Genomic DNA, 20,021 nt, shown 5'->3' with positions numbered 1-20,021 from the left:
ATTAAGCTGCGTTTTAAAAATGGTACTTTCTCAAGGGAAGTACGTGGAAAGTACCTTTCAAGAACCAAAGATAAGCCTGAGGCATAAAAGTCACAGAAATACATACACACACACACACACATTGATCGGTAAGAAGTAGACATGTTACATCTGTCTCTATAATGCATATAACTAAGATTTCATTTGAAAAATGGAATTTCAGCATCACATGTGGCTTTAAAGCATTTTGGCAGAATTAGGTAACTAGAATGTATTCGTCAGGCACCCACAAACCAAGTGTTGCAGCTATGAATATGAGTGTTATTCTGTCCTGTGTGTGTAAGCCTTTAAGGAACTCTCAGACATGGTGTTATAACTCCAAGTTGTCTGTTATTAGTTGTATCCAGATTTACTTTTCATGAAACTTGTGTATATTTCTTGGTTAAAAGGAGTATTCTTATGAAAAAAGAAAAAAAGAGAAATAGACAAAACATAAAATAGACTCTGTAGAGAACAAACAGGGTTGCTGGAGGGGAGGGGCTAGATGGGGGCTGGGGATTAAGGAGGGTGCTTGATGAGTGTTACGTCTAAGTGATGAATCCCTGAATTCTGCACCTGACACTAATATTATCCTGTCTGTTAACTTACTAGAATTTAAATAAAATCTGGAAACAAACAAAAAGCAGTGTTCTTACAAACCCTTCTTGCTGATGATTTGAGCTGAAACTCCCAAGTCTTTTGAGTAGCTTAAATCTAATACAATATTTTTGAAGGAGACTTATAATACATCTCATTTAACGTCCTGTCCTTGCCCATGAGACAAGTGGGGTCTAGAACCTTTACATAATTTAAATACAGCAGCCAGTGGTAACCAGCACAGTGGGATCTGCTATTCTCCTAAGTCCTCAGGCCAGGGGTAGTGAATAACCAGGCCTTTTATGCTTATTATGGAACTCGGGAGTGTAGTTAATCTCCTGGGCTTGGTGTTACTCTCCAGAATGGAAAGCCAACAGATTCTGGCCTACTGTACCGATGCCTTTTCTGTTAAAATATTCAGGGCCTTGGTGGCTTTACATGGAACTCAGCGTTTTGTACCTTGGGTGATGAGTAGTGCCAAATAACTAAATCACTTCTGTGTGTAGGAAGTTATTTTCTTGTTAAATTGAATGAGAGTCTGATGAGGGTGCAGTTCTTAGCGCTCCCATTTCTTCTCCAGCAAATACTGAACCAGGCAGTCTTGACTGCAGTAGAAGTCAGTCCCTGAAGACCTATCAAGTACACCTTCAGACTAACCCTGATTCTCTCATTTATTGATTATAACAACAGGTTTCCAAGGTGAAGAGAGGTTCAGATTTAAGGGGAAAATGCCTCTTGTCAGATGTGTTGTAATTCATTATTTAATTTTCTTTTTACTAAGAGAAATTTGCTGTTTAAAAAAAAAAATCTGTTTCTGTTTTCATTACTGAAACAGTGGCTACTGTTGAGATGACCTCACCATGGAACCCAAACTAGAATTCCAAACCCAAAAGGGCTTTGACTGCAGAGCTAAGAAATCATGTGTGAAGACACACTTCATCTGAAACATTGTGTTTTATGATACTAATAGGTAGCTTTGCCCCAGCCTACTTGCAGAGTTGGTGTGCCCCCCCCCCCCGCCCCCTCCCTGCACTGAACACCCGTGGTGTTTGTTGCTGGATCGGGTCGTCATCCAGCTAGATGGTACACGACTGTAGTGGTCCTTTGCAGTTCGAGCATGTCAGCGATCTAGCTTCCATTTCTCTCATGGAGATCAGTTTTGGCATTTAACCCACAGGCCTTTGGAAAACAGGTTTGCACGAATGTAAACACGGGGTTAATCCTCCACACCCTCAATTCTAGAGCTGTTGACAAAGTCATGCTTTGTGGATTTTAAAATAAACTTTTTGTCACTCTCTGCAGCTTTTGGTATTTTCCCCTCCCCCCCCTTTTTTTTAAACTCCCTCCTAAATAAGCTTCTTTGTTAAATCACTGATGTTTCTGGATCATGGAAAATAGTAAGCTTGAAGCCCACAGAATATATCCAACTTGACTACAGATCTGATGACAGGTCATTCAACATGGACCTTTATTACTTGGGTCCTTTTTGGCCCTTCACAAAAATGGTAAGATTCCATGCTTGTGATAATACTGCTGACTCTGGAAAACAGTCAGCTCTGGGCAGCCTTCTTCCTGTATGGTATTTAAGTTAACTCACTATGAAAACCACATTCACACCCTTCCTCAATTTTCCTTCCTTTTTTGGTGGGGATTTGGGGGGAGGGTTCTCCTGTCTGGCATATAGGAGAGAATGTTTTCCCCAGCTGGGCTCCTTTTCTCTGGGACTTACATGTCTGACAGTCCTATTATGAGTGAGATCGCCACACACACACACACACGCCCTGTTAAACGAAAAATACAGTAGTAGGAGGCAGACAGCTAACTGATGGTGTTGTAAGTTGTGCCTCCCTCCACTTAGCTATTTTGTTCCTTGTAGATCATGGTCTAATTATTTAGCATTAAAGGGGCACTCATTCTGTGGGGTGTGTAATCATATTTATAGTACCTTTTATTAGTTTGCATTCCGTCGTGGTAGTGTGGTGATATCATAAATAACAGAGAAACATAATATCCGATGCTTGTGAAAGGATTTTCTTACAGCCAGAGCATTTTTCCTTGTCGTCCTTAGGTTAGCTAGGGGAGGTGGGGGAAATACGGTGTGTGCTCATGTGTTCAGTGCCCCGCGTCCGGCATTGGTTAGGGAGTCCGAGTGCCCTGCCTCTTCGGAAAGAACTGTCCCGTGAATTTGATGCCGTCTAGATTTATAGCGGCATGGCTTGGACTGTGTTTGCTGCCTTAGTCAGCTGTGAGAGCTCCCTGCTGGGGCCACTCCTGTCTGATGGAAAAGCAGCAGCTGGGAAGGTGCTGTTTCAGGCTCTTGCTGTTTTAAAAAAAAAAAAAAAAAAGAGCGAGAGAGGGGGGAAAACTCCCGTAAGTCCACAAGCTGGCATTGGAGGGGGAGACCGTGGTCATGTGGCTCTGGCCATCCTACCCTCTGTCACAGTGCGGATGAGAGCTTTTTGCTCTTATCCAATCATGCCTGGAATGCCGCTTGCCACTTGGGTTATTTCTGCTATCTGTCGCTCTTGGTGCCGCAGTGCTAACGGTTTGGCAGATGGGACACTTTTTCTTGGAGTTTGTGTCTTCGGTTTTTGACTTCTGGCAGCGCCGGGCGTGTTGTTGCCGCTCGCTCTCTCCCTCCCTGCCCCCCTGGGCACCATGGCCCATCGGCTTCGGTTTCATTTTGGCTCGGGGCGCAGCAACACGGCCCCCGAGTCCGAGATCCTAGACCAGGAGAGGGAAGACGACTTTTTCATGGCATTCCACACGCTGCCGCGGAGGAGCGGCCCGCACCCCTGCGCCCAGCACGGCGCGGAGGCTGGCGGGGGCCTGCGGGAGGCGGTGGGCGCGCTCAAGCGCAGCACGTCCATGTTCATCCCGCAGCTCCTGGGCCCGCTCGACGCGCGGCCCACCCGCAGTTCGTCCGTGCAGATCTCGCTGCAGCGCAAGGCGGCCGACGGAGCCCCCGACCCGGGCGTGCCGCCCGAGGGCCCGGACGGCGATGCGGGTTCGGTGTCGCGCGCCGGTGGCCCGGAGCCCCTGGAACCCGAGAGCCCCGGGAGCTCGCCCCCGAGGGCAGCCCGGGCTCCGGGCCCACAGCTCAACGGCACGTGCGGCCGCCGAGGGCCCGGCCCCGCCGCTTGCGACGGCCGCGAGGAGGCCGAGCGGAGGGTCCCCCGGGGCCCCGAGGGGGGCGGGGGGCTGCGGATCCAGCACCGCGCCTCCAGCGCCGACGTGCGCCAGGTGAGGCTGACGCCCTTCGGGGCCGATGGCCAGAGCAGCCCTTCGGCGCCGGAGCCCAGGCGCTGGTCCCTGCAGCACGTTCCGGATGCTTCTGGAAGCTCCGGGAAGCGCTGCTTCGTTTTCCAGTTGCAGCAGCCGCAACCGGGAGCTCCGGGGCCGGGCGGGGACTTCAACTTCGGTTTCACCGGCACCAAGGGGGACAGGCTGGTGAGGTACCCCCGCATCCGGCTGGAGAGGAGCACCTCGTACCCCACGCAGCCCCGCGCCGAGCACGGGAGCCCCACGGAGGAGCGGGGCCACCCGGAGACGCCGCCTCGGGGCCGCAGGGGGGCTCCCGAAATCCACAGGACGAACTCGGTGGAAAGGACGCCACAGGGGCAGGGCTGCACGTTTAAGATCAGGCAAGATCAAAATGCCGGGCAGCAGCACTTCAGAATTCTCGTGACCCGCGGGCCGGACGAAGCCCCCCAGAATCCCGAGGAGAGTAACGCCAGCAGCCCTGGGTCCGCGGTGGCTGGCGCCCCGGTAAGTTGGCTGCCGTTCGCGTGTGAGCGCCGGCTCCGAGGGGACCCAGTCAAGCCCAGAAAGCTGCTTCTGCAGGCTAATTAAAACAAACTTCATCCTCCTCCTCTCTGGGAATTTCCCTGCTTCAGGCCATTGTAACAAGGTCTGGCTGAGTTGTGGGATCATGATTTGTAGCCGGATCTTTTGTAGAAGCCTATAAAACTAGTTAGTCTTTAAGACGACACTGTGTGATCCTAAAAGTCAAATAAGTCTTTTGAAGAGCAACGTGGTCCCTGCCCCCTCCTTGCCCCTTTCTGAATAAAAGCATTTTTTAAAACTTACTTCTTTAAATGAATCTGCAGATGCCCCAACTTGTTGCCCTCGGAAATTCATTTAAAAACTGCTTTCATGTATAGCCTGTGATACTGTTTCATTTAAAAATAACCGCTTCTCCTAAAGGTGAGACAATGTCACAAAAACTTGAGTCTAGTCTCTGAACAATTAAGTGTGCGGAAAGTTTGATCAGTTCTTCCTAATGGCCCTTTTGCTTTGGAGGGTTGGCTCTTGTTATATAATTTATTGTCTTTGGGTTTTTGCCCCATTAAGTAATACTGAACAAGAGTAGTCACACTTGTGGGGACTTGTTCATGGTGAGATTGCAGAGGTCATGCAACCTAACACGGGCCACTTGAATGCCTAACCTGGAGGTTGTATATAGAATAGTAAGTGTCCTGTCTCCAGCTGTGGAATCAGGCACCCTAAGACAGATTTGGTCTTTTATTCCTCCTGCGTTCTTACTTTCTCCCTTCGGTGAAAGGGGGGTACAGAAGGACAGCTGCTAATTTCACCAAGCAAATGATGACTCTGCAGCTTTCATGGTTTACAATGGGATAAAAAGTTTTACCAGTGAACTTTCTTTTGCCTAGTAATTACCAGTCACAGAGTGCTGTCTAAACAGCTGACTCCTTATATTTTGAACTGGATCCCCCCACCCCCACCCCGCCCGCCCGCCCCGGATTTATTTGGTGACCTGTTTGATGATATGATCGTGAAACATCGAGGCAACTTTCTGTTTGGGTTTTGGTTGTGCGCTGTGACTTTTCAGAGTGGATGACTGAGTGTTACTGTGGAATTGGATCGTCTTTTATTGCCATGTGTTGAGAAATGTTTTTGGCTGTTCAGGTGAATCTTACCACACCGCTCCATCATTGGTTTGCACCATTTGGAAGGTGTATTCAGATGCTCTGTGTAAATACGATTTTTCCTGGTGTTCTGTAAATGTTTCTTCTGCTTTCATTTCCATCCATCCTTTTATTATCTCTAACCCTTTTATTAGGAAAGGTCTGAGTGCTTTGTCTTGATTCTGAACCAGTATCGTTTTTATATAATAGTACAAATTTCAGTAGCATTTTGATATCATAATAGTTCTGACCTTCACCCCAAGACAGTACATCACAACAGTTGAAGGCTTCCCTGGGCAAGACAATTTTCTTGTTGAACTTGGACTACTAGCCAGCGGAGGTTTCATAAACAAAATGCCTTCCTAAAGGTTGGGTAACTACTCAGTGATATTACCAAAAACTGAAGTCATTTTGCAGTTCGGTGTCGGAGACAGATGGGTTTATGTAATTGAAGTCTCATTTGGCTTGAGATTTCTAATGCAATTAAGAAACAAATAGAATATACTAAAACTGATGTGTACTTAGATACAAGGGCTATTCTCACTTGAAAGGACTGTGAGAGCAGAAAACATTTCTTCCCAGTTTGGAAATTTAATGTCTAGAATAAAAAGCCTTTCTTGAAGATAGGTTCTCTGGTGCAAATTTCATAGGTGTAGTTCTCAACATGTGAATTTTTATACACCTGTGTATTTTTGTTCATGGACAAAAATTCGTTGGTAAACAGCTGGGTTTTTTTTTTTTTTAAGCAATAACTTTTTTTCTTTAAGAGGCAAAACTGAAACTCGTCACATCACAAAACCGTCTGCTCCATTCAACACTTTGTACGTGTTTCATACGGGCAGGGGTGTCAAGTCTAGGCAGCAGCTGCCCTGGCCTTATTTATCTTGAGGGAAAACATTCACTGGGGCGTCTCCAGTCTGGCTGCCACCAGGCTTTTTTGATGGTTCACATGTCTGCTGCTTTGGTCAGAAGGGTACATGAAAAATTAACTAAAATCTGTTGCAGCCTGGTTTTTAAATGCCATCAGAAACCTTTCTCGATTGGGCAAACCACTCAGACTTCCTTTTACAAATGTGCGCCTGTTTCACATCTATCTACTGCCTTGGACCTTATTACAGGGTTACCCTTTAGAGTAGTTTTCTGTGTTTCTGTCTCCCAGACATCCTGCCATGAATAAATCTCAGATGCAGTGTGACTTCAGAAAAAAAAAAAAAAAAAAAGGCAACCAGCTAGATTCCTGGGCGGGGTGGGGGGGGACGTGGAAACCCCCTTTGGTGATGCTTTTCCATCTGGTCTGGCCTCCCATTCAGGAAAGTAGAATTGGTTCTTGTGGTTATCCGCTGGGATATTTCAGAGGACTTTAGAAACGAGCAGTTCCATTTGTGGTGTTACGGCCAGCCATTTAGTGAATGACTTATTTTCTGAGTTTTTGAGGTATCTGGTTTGGCTATGGACTGCTTTGCTGTATTTGAGTTTTTCTCTCGAAGTCAGATCCCTCTTTCCCAGCATCGTGCCCCCTTGAAAACAGTCCCAGGCATAACCACTGCTAGGTTCTGTACTGTAAAAGCTGAGTGTACGTATCCTGTTAATGTTATTAAGTGTTTCAATTCCACTGTGTATATAACATTACACTGGGTAGTTGGACAGTTTTCTGGCGCTGTCTTCAGCTGCTTGCTGACAGGGTTTGTCATGTAAACAGAGGGAGGAAGGTGGGTGCAGGCAGAAATAGGTAGTCTCCCACCCACTACATACACCTGTGGGGAAGGGAGTATTTCTCCTTTTCTTCCACCCTGGGTCCTCCGCATTTTCTCTGTGCCCTCTCAGTGGACATCAGTTTTGCAGAAGTAGTGGAATCATCTCTTGGGATTAAAAATTCATCTTATCAGACAACAAAACTGTTTATGTAACAAAACTGTTTATGTAACACCCAAACTGTTTATATTTGGAGGGCACTTTAATTTGAATCTCTTTTAGAGACGATGATTTTACTGTACAGAAAAACTTTGACACCAGTACTAACTGGTGTCACTTTTTTACCCTAAAAAACAACTCCCTGAATATATGTATAAACCACCCCTTTGTTTAAAAAAAAACCACACCAGCAGCAGTGTGATAAGTAAGAAAAAAGCTGCTGTTTCTTTCATGCACCGGGCCGGATTCTATAAACATGTTTTCCCTTGAACATAGTAACAACCTCTTATTGGGGTCTTACAAGAATATTCCAATGCTACATAACAAAATTTCAGCAACTCTCATGGATTCTTTGATTCAGCGTCCCTCAGGGTTGACAATGACAGGAGTTTTTACAGAGTCTCTCTAGTACTTCAGCACTTGAAGGATGCTGTCGTCTGTTTCACTTAGTCCTTGTAACTAACATCTGGTGGGAAGGCAGAAGCCTTCCTTGCTATCCTGCAAAATACTGCTGTTTTTCTATTTCCGATGAAATTGTCATTGGATGTGGGAACTAGCATATTCTATCACTTGGTATGTGCGTAATGGGAATTTAAAAAATATCCTTGCACAATTTAAAAGTCTGTGTAGCCAAAAAGTAGTTAAATGCTTCCATTGATGTGGCATTTTTGCTGAGATTTTTGGAGATGGTACCTCCAGTTGGTGCTTTGCAGCGCAACAGAGAGAAGGGGGCAGCTTTGGAGACGCGCAGGGGCGGCTTGCAGTTTACTGACCTGTCTCAGGGGAGTTAGAAGCCTTCTCTGAGATTACTCTTCTGTGAAAAATGAGGATAAAAATGTCCAGCTCCCAGGTTTCTGGTGAGGTTTAAATGAGGGAGGATAGGTTTCGGAAGTACCTGGTTGGGGTTAATGTTGGCGTTGGTTTTCTTTCTTAACCAAATAGTCATAGTATACAAATCTTTCTTCCAGGAAGGTAATCAAGCTAACTCTGAACAATCAGGTTTGGATCAGCATCAGGCATAGCATGGATTTAAGGCATACCAGGAAATATTTAATAAATAGCTTTGATATTCTTGTGTCATGTCGTCTGCCCTAAGTCTGGCTGTTGGATAATCAGCATCACAGATACCTACCACCACCTGTGGTGATGGGTCCCTAAAAAGACTCCAGTTCATTGGTGAGCTATGGACTGCAGAAAAGGATCTTTAATTGCATCTGCTGTAGTGAATTTTCAAACTTTGAAACATCTGTTTCACACTTTATATTTTTGCCATATCATTTTGCTGTAAGATTTCCATTGGTTACATTTTCTTTCTTACAGGTTGAGGCTCTCAAGCAGCAATCTAATGTTACCTGTACAAGATCTCCACATTGTATGATTTGCAAATGAGGATAGTTGGGGCCTTATCAGATTCTGCCTTTTGGAGGGTTTTCATAAACGCTGCAGCTGCTGCTCTTGGCTAAGCCTGGAGCCAGAGTTCCTAGGCATTGAAATTAATCCATAATTTTGTGACACATGTTAAGAAGAAAGTTGTTATCGCTACATAATAATTCACAATACCAGAAGAAATTGAATTCTCTTAAACTTTAGTAAATGTTGGGTGTCTGTATAGTTGATTCAACACTTAAATAAACAGAATGGATTAAAAGAACAGGGAGTTAAGGCAGACGCTTAAAGGAGCAGATACAAAGTATCTGAACACTAGGTGTGGGGACCCCAGCCAGTCTGAAGCAAAGGTTTTTGTTTGTATAATTGATGGTTTAGAACTGAGTCCAATCTAAATGTTAATGTATTGTACAACTTGAGATAATGAGGCACATTTTTAATAAAAATAAGCACATATTATTGCTGAGCTAGATTACTGCCCTTAAGTATTTTGACACCCCCCTCCCCCGGCTCTTAATGATAGTACCAGGACATTTGCTGTAATGAGGAAAAGGCAGGAAATTCACAGGGTCAAAACTATTGATCAGATGCACAAATACCAGAGTATCTTCAGTTTCCACTGTAATTGCCAAAAGAAGTTAGGGAAGCCTAGTCCCGTCTAGTGGTTATTGAGAAGTTTAGTATCCTGTCTTCGGTCTTTCACTTCCTTGACTCATACCAGGCAGCGTAGTAGAATAGAATTCATGTCCTGCCCAAGAGAGCACACCAAGACCATCCGCCTGCTGCGTACACCCAGCCCCAGTTCAAAGAGTAAAAGGGCCTAAAAGGATAGAGTGTTGAAAACATTAGTTATAAAATTTCAGGAAGTCTGTGGGGTTTTTTGTTTGTTTTTGTTTTTGTCCCCCCCCCCCCCCCGGGCAAATGGAGGTCATCGATTTTTAGCTTGACTCCTTAGGCATCGTGGGTGAATAACGTTCTCAATGGATGTTCCTTTTTGAACCTTGTTTATTCTGCTCCCAGCTTATTTGGGCGAACTGGAATACAGAGGACTATAAAAGAACAAGCGAAACAGGTGGCCTGAAAGGAAGTGGTTGATGTCCTGGCCGGTTTTGTGTTGTCCTGAGTTGACACTTCGGTGGTCTCTAGGCATCACCACGTTGTAACAGGAAGTTGAGCTTTCAGTATGGAGGATGGAGAGATTGAATTTCAAGAAGCCTGCTTTTTATACCCTGATCATTTTAGAACCATGGGCTGTTCTGATACTTGGGAACAGAGTGTTTAATGTGAAGGGAGTGGTCCTGAAATGAAATGAAAGTGTCAGAAATTGAGTTGGAAGGGGCCCTCTCTGCTTCAGATTGGCTGTGGTCCCTACACCTTGTTCAGATACTTTGTATCTGCTCCTCCAAGCGGCTGCCTTAACTCCCTGTTCTTTGAAACCATTCTGTGTTTATTTTAGTGTTAAGTATTGTGCTAAATTTTGCTTAACTGGTGAGCAGAAAGAGAGGGAATGACCCCAGGGAGAAGAGACCAGCATTTCCCATAGCAGATCTGCCCCTGGAATTTACACAGCCTTCTCTTGTGACTTAATTTTTATAGACGGGAGTGGGGAGTGAATCACGGGGCTTTTACATCCTGCATATAGTAACTCGGAGGAGTCTGCTTGCAACCTGTGGTCTTTTTCCCCTTGCTCATCTCTTGGGGCGGGGGGGGGGGCGGGGGAGCATGTGGCTAGGACAGGGTAGGGATGGTACGAGGTGTATTACGTATTTGGTGATTCAGATAGTTTGATAGACTCACGGTTTCTCTTTCTTACTCTCAAGGTCAGTCCAGAACTGTTAGACCTTTAAAATATATTTAATGGCCCACATGTCATAACTCATTTCCTTGACTTTTTAAAGCTTCACAATCAATTGTATTTCTTGACCATTTTTTTTTCATATTTTAAAATACACGATTAGATAATTTGACTCTTGAGGTAGAAAAAAAGAACTACTTTGTGTCCAGGTTTTTTGGGTTGAACAGAAAAGTTGAGTTGGAGCAGAAATACTGAAACGTGTATGTCGAGCTCCAGCCAAGAAGCCCAGCACTTCTCCAAGCAGGGAGCTTCTGGCTAAGAGTTCATTGCTCGACACACATCTCTCTCTCTTACTCTCCTGAGGAGTCCGGCCGAGTTGACCACTTTGCACCAACAGCACAGCTCTGTGGTTCTTCTCTATTCTGCTTACGAGCAGAAATGCCTTCGTCTTAGGATCAGTTCAGTATTTACGTACTTACTATGTTTTACACCTGAAAAAGATAACTAAGTCGTAATAAAACTCCAAACTTGTAATGCAGTTTTAGTATTTAAGTGGATCTTACCGTAATAGAAACCATGTTTTAAAAAAAAAAAAAAACTGGTGTAATATTCTACATTCTGCTAATTCGAACTAGTACGCATTATTAGGGTGCCTAGTTGATATTCTAGAGTAAAGGACAAAGCAGTAAGAACATTTTTATATAAACACAGTGTGCCTGAGGGCCTGCCTACGTCCTCTGTTCAAATTATATTAGCAAGAGATGTTCCTGTATTTTGTAATACGGCATTGTTCTCTAGCTAATGAATGCAGGAGTCCTTTTTATTTTTACTTATTTTTTTAAAAGATTTTATTTATTTATTGGAGTGGCAGAGGGAGAGGGAGAAGCAGGCTCCCAGCTGAGCAGGGAGCCCGATGTGGGGCTTGATTCCAGGACTCTGGGATCATATCCTAGACAAAGGCAGATGCTTAACCAGCTGAGCCACCTAGGCTCCCCACAGGAGTCTTTTTAAAATTCTGTATGCATAAACTTAAAGACTGTGAGAACTGCTGGCTAGTTCCTTTCAAGTTTAAAATAAGGAAACTGAGCATTATTTTTGCAGTGACAGAGAACATCTGTTCTGTCTCACAGGTGTGAAATGATTATTGTTTCATAAGACTGCATGTGTACCTCTGGTGTGTGCACTGTACTTCTTGATGTTAGAAACGTGAAAGGTTGGGAAGCCTGTTGCCTTGGAGCTTTCCAGGCGATACATGGGACATAGGACCTGAGGGATGCCAGCAGAAGCCTTGTGCATGCACCACACTTGTGCCGATAGTCGGCGTAGGCGATGGGTGACAGGCTGTTGACTCACGGGATGGGACACTGTGGGTCGTGGTGGACAAGAACGATGTCACAGAGGGGAAGATCAGAACCAGTTCTAGAAAGATGACCAGGATTTGTCTCAGTGGATGGGTGGAAGGGACTTTGTTCGGAAGATGGAAGGTAGCAGCGACTGCCAGTGATGTGCTTGCTGTGTTTGCCTAGGAATTTCCTTGATCACTATAGCAGTCTTCAACAGACTGGTTTTCGATGTGAAACGTTGTTGGAAGAATTTTGCAGTATAGTTATCAGAATGAATAATTCTTCTCTTTCCCATCAGACGTTGAGTGAATGAACTTCCCTGCCTGTCTGCCTGCCTTCTGCAGAGCTGTTCTGTAAGCACCTGCTTGGCCCAGCCCCAGGCCAAGGACAAAGAGATACCAAGACAGTTCCTGCCCCAGAATAGTAGCGACAGGAATTAAATTGGTGCCTGTAACCTTCAGTGTAATCTGTTGTAGGGCTGTAACCCGAAGAGAAATGAGTACCGTTGGTTTATAAGGCTTGCCTCTGTTAAATGTTTATGTATGTGCTGGAGATTTATCCTGAAGAAGGGCGAAAGAAATGAATATTCTCAGCCTTATTGGCCTTTCTTCCTGTTCAGGATGACATTTTAGCATAAGAAAATGCTAGTCCTTATTCTGCATTATGATATGGGAACTGTTATATTAATTATATATAGTACATAGACTTAAATACTGTATGCATTTTGATTTAACAACACAAATCCAGAAAATAACCCCATTTCCACTATTCACATTAACCATATTCACTTTCTGTGGATATGGTCATTACGTAAAATTAATAATATTGATTGGGTCTAAAACCTAAACCAGGAACTAAAATAAGCTCAAGATTTATCTGAATCTAGATTTAACTAATTTTATGCAAAATGTACCACATCATAGAATAAAGAGCAATTAAAAAAAATCAGAGGGCTCCTGGGCGGCTCATTCAGTAAAGCGTCCCAACTCTTGATTTCAACTTACGTCATGATCTTATGAGATGGAGCCCCAAGTTGGGCTCTGCCCTCAGTGGGGGTTCCACTTGGGAATCTCCCCACCCCCCTCCCTCTGTTTCTCTCTCAAATAAGTGAATGAATGAATATGCCCCCTCTCCCTTTTTAAGATTTTATTTATGTGAGAGAGAGAGGGAGAGAGATTGTATGACCAGGGCAGGGGGCAGAAAGAGAGGGAGAAGCAGGTTCCCCGCTGAGCAGAGAGCCCAATATGGGGTTCAGTCCCAGGACCCTGAGATCATGACCTGAGCCGAAGGCGGACGCTTAACCCACTGAGCCACCCAGGTGCCCCATGAGTAAATCTTCAAAACAAACAAACGGAAATCCTGTTATCTGTGAAGGGTCACTCCCAACCTTGGAAGCAGAGAGGGGAATTGCCAAAAAAAAAAAAAAAAAAAAAAAAGACAGACCCAGCTATATTAAAGTATCAAATTTCTGAACCATGAGAAATATTAAGTCAGGAAAACAACAGATGTTTTTCTTAGTGTTTAATATGACTTTCTCACACAGTATATCTTCTCAGTGTCTGTGATGCTGCTTACATAATTTTGCTAAGAGATTAATGTCTGTGTTGTAAAAGCTCTAGTAAATACCAGAAAAATACGGAGGTTCCCCTTCTCCTGATTCCCCCACCTCTGCCTTGGAAAGTAAGCACGTGCAGGTGGATCACATGGAGGGATGAACAGTAGAGACCTAAAAGCCCATTCCCCCCAAGTTGCATCACTTTGTACCTCTCACATTACAAAAATGGTAAACATACTATGTAACATTGGGAGACTTTGTGTTTGCAAATAGTACATCCAAATTGCTGGCGGTAGTATTTGTTCATGTGACTTTAAAATGATTGTCCTGCATTTAAGCATTTAAAAATGATGACACAAGTTACAGGTACTGAAAGTCTTGTGTGTTGAAACATTGAAGTTAATCCGGAAGAAGTTACGAACTAAACAGAAGCCTTTATGAAGAGATGTTTCTATTTTTTGGTTTTTAAGTAGTTTGCTTTCCTGTACCCTTTACAAAGAGCAGATGCATGAAAAGAAGGGCTACTATGAAAATAATTTGGTGATTGTGCATTTATAGTTAGGTCTCAGCCATTAGACCTCTCAGTAAATGAAGACTCCTTGAGTACTTTTGTCACCAGAATTTTAAAGTTTGAAATTTTCTTATTTTCTTTTCAGCCAGCACTATAATAAATAGCTGAGTTGAGCTGTATGTGTCATTATTTTTTGCTCATGGAAACTTCATGTCACAAGAATGGGCTCCCTGAGGTTAACAGGCTGAAACACTCTAAAATGGTCCCATTCGAGTTGGATTAATAGTTTAGATTGCCACTTAACGGGGTGCTTGGTTGGCAGTTGACGAGAAGGTGGTCTGTATTTCGTGTTTGAAAATCAAGGCGCCTAAAATCCCGTTGCATTTCAGATGAAGACCTGTTGCCCCACAATGTGTTGCTGGTGTCAGTTACTAGACCAGAGACACTTCCCCAGGACCCGAGACTTGCGCTCCCTGAGCAGGGGCTGTGGACTGTGTCTCGGCAGAGAGAGCCTTTACTCTGCACACATTTTAAACGTGTCAAGTGTTCCTTGAGTTTGGGGCATATAGGATCTGTCTCTGTCCCAGAGAGTTGGTCCTTTTGATGAGAAAGGGGAATCACACGAATCAGAGACCATGATGCGGGTCCCGTGAGGGCGGCCCATTTCCATTACCCGTTTATGCCCCTCAGCTTCTGACTTAACACAGGAGCACTGGGAAAAATCAGGCGGCAGCAACAGCGTTGGCCTCATCTGGGGAAACCTGGAAAGGGGTCATATGCAGGGATTGAATATGTATATTGATCTGGGGACCGTGACACAGCAGAAATCCTGGAAAGGCCATTCTGTGACTCTCTGGAGCCAAAGGGAGATGTGCTTGAAGGACAGGATAGCTTGTGGAAAGGGATCTGGAAAGAAGCAAAAACATTCATCTTAGAGATCAAAGTTCCTGGGTCTATGCCTTAATCCAGAAGGAAAAAACATTTAGGATCTTCTTTCCACCCCCACCCCGTCTCCTTTTAATTTAGCACTAATTAGGAATTTGGTGGGGGGAAGGTTTTCTGTGGCTTCTTTCAAGCAGATGATAGAAAAATCTGTTGGCACACCCAGTCTCCCAGTCGGTGTGACCTTTGTATTGAAGACCAGCCCTGACTCGAACAGCCCGGGCAGTCAGGTGAATGCAGTTCTACACTTAATGCCCTCCCGTACCCTGGTAATAGATCTGCGGGGTTCTAGATGGTGATGGTCTCCATTTCATTGCCTTTGTTTAGAACTGATGTTGGGGTGAAGGAGATGGTTGTGTGTTTCTGACTCATGAGATCATAATATTTATTTATACTTTTCTAAGCCTCCCTGTCTCTCTAAGATGAAGCTTTTTTTGCTGTGAGAATGAAAAGGGTGGTACTGCCCAGTCGGGCTGCCTGGAGACCGCCAGAAATCACCTGTGAGGTTATTAGTAGATAAGGCGATAAATGCGTGTGCAGTGAATTCCTTGGGTACTTGGTGCATGCCAGACACCATCTGCGTTCTAGGTATACAGCCGTGAACAAAACCAAAAGCTCTTTGCCCTCATGCAGCTTACATTCTGATAGAACGGGGGCAGATGAGCAAAAATAGGGGAGAAACACAGATACTGAATGAGGATCAGAGCCATGGAGACGGGTGGGGAAGGTGGGAGTCTTCACGTGGGCACCGAGGAGCCAGGGAAGGCCTCCCTGAGATGATGACGATGAGCGAGCCATGCAGATAGCTGGGAGGGGCCATCCCAGATTGGGGGGGGGGCAGCACAGTAGCCCTGAGGTCCAGGGGTTCCTGGAGAGCAGGAGCAACAGCACAGAGACCAGCATGGCCAGAAGGGGCACCCAGGGATGAGAGGCCAAGATTTGGAAGACAGAATGGTCAGGGGGATGGACAGATCGTGGAGGGCCACGGTGGGACCCTGAGGAGGGCCACAAGGAGGGGTTGAAGCAGTGGAGTGATGTGACCCCACAGGCTCCTATCCTGAGACGGCGAGGCAGGAGCACGGAGGCCATTGCCATGTGCCCGTCACCTTGGAGGTGGCAGGGCGCGGCCTCTGGCCTCTGCTGCTATCCCCGCGCCATATGTTTGTTCTTCCAGATCCTGGGGGCAGTCATCCGTTTTCTCAGGAGTTAGTCTAACCTTCGTACTTAGCCTGTCAAACCTTCATACCTAGACTGTCATTTTCATGCTGCAGTGCCGAGAAAATGGGAAGCTTTTATTCTCCTAAGCGAGTGTTATTTCAAGATGTTTCCTGCTGCCTGTGTCATGCCAGGATGGGGGCGGGTTCGGCTTTGCAGTTCTGCACCGGGGAGCCGGCTTCTGATTTGCAGACTGCATTTATTATAAGGCATATTGTCCATTGATGAATACTGTGTGGGCTGCAAGGCAGCTCCACGGCTTTTAAAATAGCTCATTTATCCCGCAAGCTCACCCCCGGAGAAAGAGGCAGCCCCTTCCAAAGTGGTGTCCAGGAGCAGGGGTTTTTCCGTCCCTTCCTCCGTTTTCCAAAGTCCCGTTTTCGTCCTCTGGTTCATTGTGTGTTTCCCTGAGGGGCTGAGGACTTGAAATGGGCCCAGATGGTCTCAGTTCATGGAGAGGATGTGAGATCGGGAGAGAACTTTTAAGTTGCTGTTAAGGAAAGAGATGCGTGTTGGTCTCCGCTCCTGAAGATTTCCCATATAACGTGGGTTGAGACAAAGGGAAATAGCAGGCATCATGCTTTGTCCCGAAGCTCTGTAAGCACGGCCAGTCTATCGTCCTCGCTCTGAACTGACCGAGTTAGGCCTAGGCAGAGGCGCTGGGTTTGGAGAGGCCGATGGAGTCCTCAGAGAGCAGGAAGTTCCACTAGTGAGAACACTGTTGGGGACGTTCTCGCTGTCTCACGGCCACGAAAAGGTCATGGGCAGAGGGTGTAGGGCACAGTGGGGTTCCAGGCCGCCTCCCTTACTGAGTGGAGCCCTGCGATTCCAGTGGTCTTTGCTCCCAGAAACCTCACTGCCGATTGCTTTTCCTTTTGAGCAGGTTTCTTGTTTGGCCTAATATGTTGCTGTCGGGGCTCGGTGGCCAGGTGGCATCTGTTGGAACGCTGGTGTGTGTTGCCAAGCAAAACAGATGCAGGAAGATTTGCCTGAAGTGGAGGAAAGAAGTGGAAGGCGAGTGGGGGAGGAAGTGGGAGGCAGGTCGTGCTGGGGATGGGAGTGGGATTAAACCACATTTATCTGTGGAAGGGAGGGCATTGCTTTCTGCATTTCAGAAAATCCTTTTGGGTTCATGCAAGTATTTCCAAGCCCTTTGAATGCCTCTTTTTCCTGGCCCACCCGGCATTCACAGGGGTTAAAGATTCAGTACAGCAGAAAAATTACTGACTTTCTGCCTAGTGCAAGTCACCGGCCATCAGGTTTTTAATTTTATTTTAATTTATTGCTCTTTCTGCCTATTAATAGGTTGACCCTTAATGGAATACAGTCTGCCACAGGTGGTGCAGACTGGGTAAAAAGAATTTCACTGATTCTCATTATCTAGCTCATTAAAGGATCCCGGGGCCATGTGTGGATTTACTGATGGGGGGGCGCCATTTGGGAAGGACAGTGTTCCCCGGTGATGCCACCGTGCCGTCGGGGGTGAGAACAGCTAGTCTAAGGGGTTAATGCTAGTGAGCTAGCTAGTTAAAGCTACTGAGCTAGTTGATTTTTGTACTAAGCCTTGGTGTCAGAGCCGATGCACGCCCTCGTCTTCTTTTGGGCCTCCATCCCCAGGCCACAGAGTAAGTGTCCACTCAGATGAGGCTCTATGATACCACCTGTGCATTAAGAGTGACAGAATGTTCCGGCTGAATATTTGCAAATGTATATGGAAAAAAGCTTATCTCCCAAAATAGCTTAGAATGAAAGGGATAATTTTCTCCTCCCTTTCCAGTAGCAAGAAGTAAGTGAAAGTGGGATTCTAATTCGAGACTGGCAAGACCAGTCGATCCTGTTCTGTCTCCTTTGCAAATACCACTTTCCTCCAGGTAACCAGAGGAAAGAGTCACCGCATGCATTCTTGTGCCCTTTGCCAACTGCCCTTCTCGAAAGTGTTGACCAGCTGTCCCGTGTTCATGAATTTCAGAGAAGGGGGTCATAGGTTGTCTCCCTTTTATGGTATTTAAAGCCGAGTATTTAAAAAGTGAAGGACCATGAAGGTCATGTGGGCCAGTGTCTCATTTTTTTAAGCAGGAAGGTGTGGTGTCTTGTCTAAGGGCACGCAGGAAGGTTGTAGCTGAGCTTGGGTATCGGGTGGCCTGACGCCCAAACCGCTGTTCTTCCTGCTCTCCCCCCCCCCCCACCCCAGCACAGGAGACTATTAACTACAGCTGAATCTTGGCCATTGGGAGTCCTTTCAGATGAACTGCCCGAAGACCATGCACCTTCTAGGGCCCTCTTTCAAGCCGCCTTAAGGGGAACACTTGGAACAGACGTCAGTGATTTTTTTTTTTTTTGACTCATTGTTACCCTCAGAGCCATAGATTATTATATAATCTCATCTTCTTTGTGTAAATAAATATTTTTTAATGATGCCGTTAAGGTCTGATAAGGTATACAGTCTGCTTTCCTTCGTCTTTAAGTTCTCACGACCCCTGTGATCTAGGAGAGAAGCTTGCCATTTGTTCATTTCTCATTTCCCTTGCTAATCCCTTACCCCTTCTTGGGGCTGTCACTGCCACTAGCCCTCCTCCCTCTCCTGATTGGCTGCTTCTCCCCTGGTAAGGCCAGAGAAGGTGTTCGGGTGTGCTTGGTAGGATTGCTTAGAAAGTAAGAATAAATGGGCTGCCGATAGGGGTTTGAGTCACTCTTTTTGAATTGAGGTCCTGTGATCTGTCTTTTGTCTTCTCCCCCACATCTCTTTGCCTGGTACACTCCTCTTTGCCCCTCGGAGCACATCCGGAATCAGATAGGTTATTGTGAGATTTCAGTTTAAACGTTCAGTGGGATCATCTGGGCCAGCTGTGTGGCGTAGTTCCTGGCACACATTAGTACTTAATAAATCTTCACTGTCTTCGTTGTTCCCTCTGAAGGACAAGATGTAAATTCTTCGCAGATGTCTAGGGATTGTGTAGGTTCACTGCCCATCCGCTGAGTTTGTATTGGCAAACACATTTTTAGTTTATCATAGTTTTCTTAGTGGCTATCTGGGTGTTGCCCTTCTCTTTTAAGGTTGATATATTTTCTATTGCGCTGAATATAAGAACCATGAAAAAAAATTAAAAAGCATTCTTTAAAAAGATTTTTATGATTCATTAGGCTAACAGGTGTCAGCAACTTTCATTTTCATGACTTAAGGTAAAAGGACTTTAAAGGCTTTGGTGGTTTATTCTCCTCTTTTTTAAAGGCCAAAACCAAGATCGCTTTTTGGTAATGGCTACCTTTCCCCTGGATATATGTTTTCCAAAAAAGTACTGTCTGATTTTCATTAAACCATGCAGAGTTGTCATCGTTTAAGTTACCCTTTAGATCTCTATAAACTTTTAAAAAACAAATCATAAATGAAGATGTGCAGGTGTTTGGGGTTCAGTAACCTCATCAACAGTCGTGTAATCGCACCTGTTGATGGCGTAGTTTACTTTTGAGTGAGATGAAAATTGCAGGCACCTGTATTTTCCTGGAGAGGTCATCATGGACCGTTTGGTAAGAATTACATTAAAATTAATCTTTGTCTTGCATTTTCCCCTCTTCACACTGAATGTGCCATTCTCTCATCTGAATTTCAGGAGTCTATTAATAAAGTGTGTGTAAAGAATTAGTTGCTAATTTTGGATGTGCTTGAAATGAGATTGTCAGCAAATCACAACTTCAAATGTAGGACTGCAGTTTGTTAAGGACTGGACATCACTGCTGGTATGGAAGATAAATTCCAGACTTAGGAAGAATATGAAGGGTTCATTACTTCTGATTTTTTTTTTCCTTCTATTGAGATCTCCGT

General features: G+C 45.2%; 1 protein-coding gene across 6 annotated transcripts in view; it reads left to right on the top strand.

Annotated features, from left to right (window-relative positions):
• NEDD4L (NEDD4 like E3 ubiquitin protein ligase) overlaps positions 1-20,021 on the top strand; it is a 335,730-nt gene that overhangs the window by 196,148 nt on the left and 119,561 nt on the right. Inside the window, exon 1 of one of the 6 annotated variants that reach the window (XM_080822011.1) lies at positions 4,057-4,383. The exons of the other annotated variants lie outside the window; for them this stretch is intronic. The gene's annotated coding sequence lies outside the window, so the exon portion shown is untranslated. Of the gene's footprint in view, positions 1-4,056; positions 4,384-20,021 lie in introns of those variants that run through there. 6 annotated transcript variants of the gene reach the window in all.

This window comes from Martes martes (assembly GCF_963455335.1).
Source record: "Martes martes genome assembly, chromosome: 13".
NCBI classification, from domain to species: domain Eukaryota; kingdom Metazoa; phylum Chordata; class Mammalia; order Carnivora; family Mustelidae; genus Martes; species Martes martes.
This window is presented reverse-complemented; position numbering and strand designations above follow the sequence as displayed.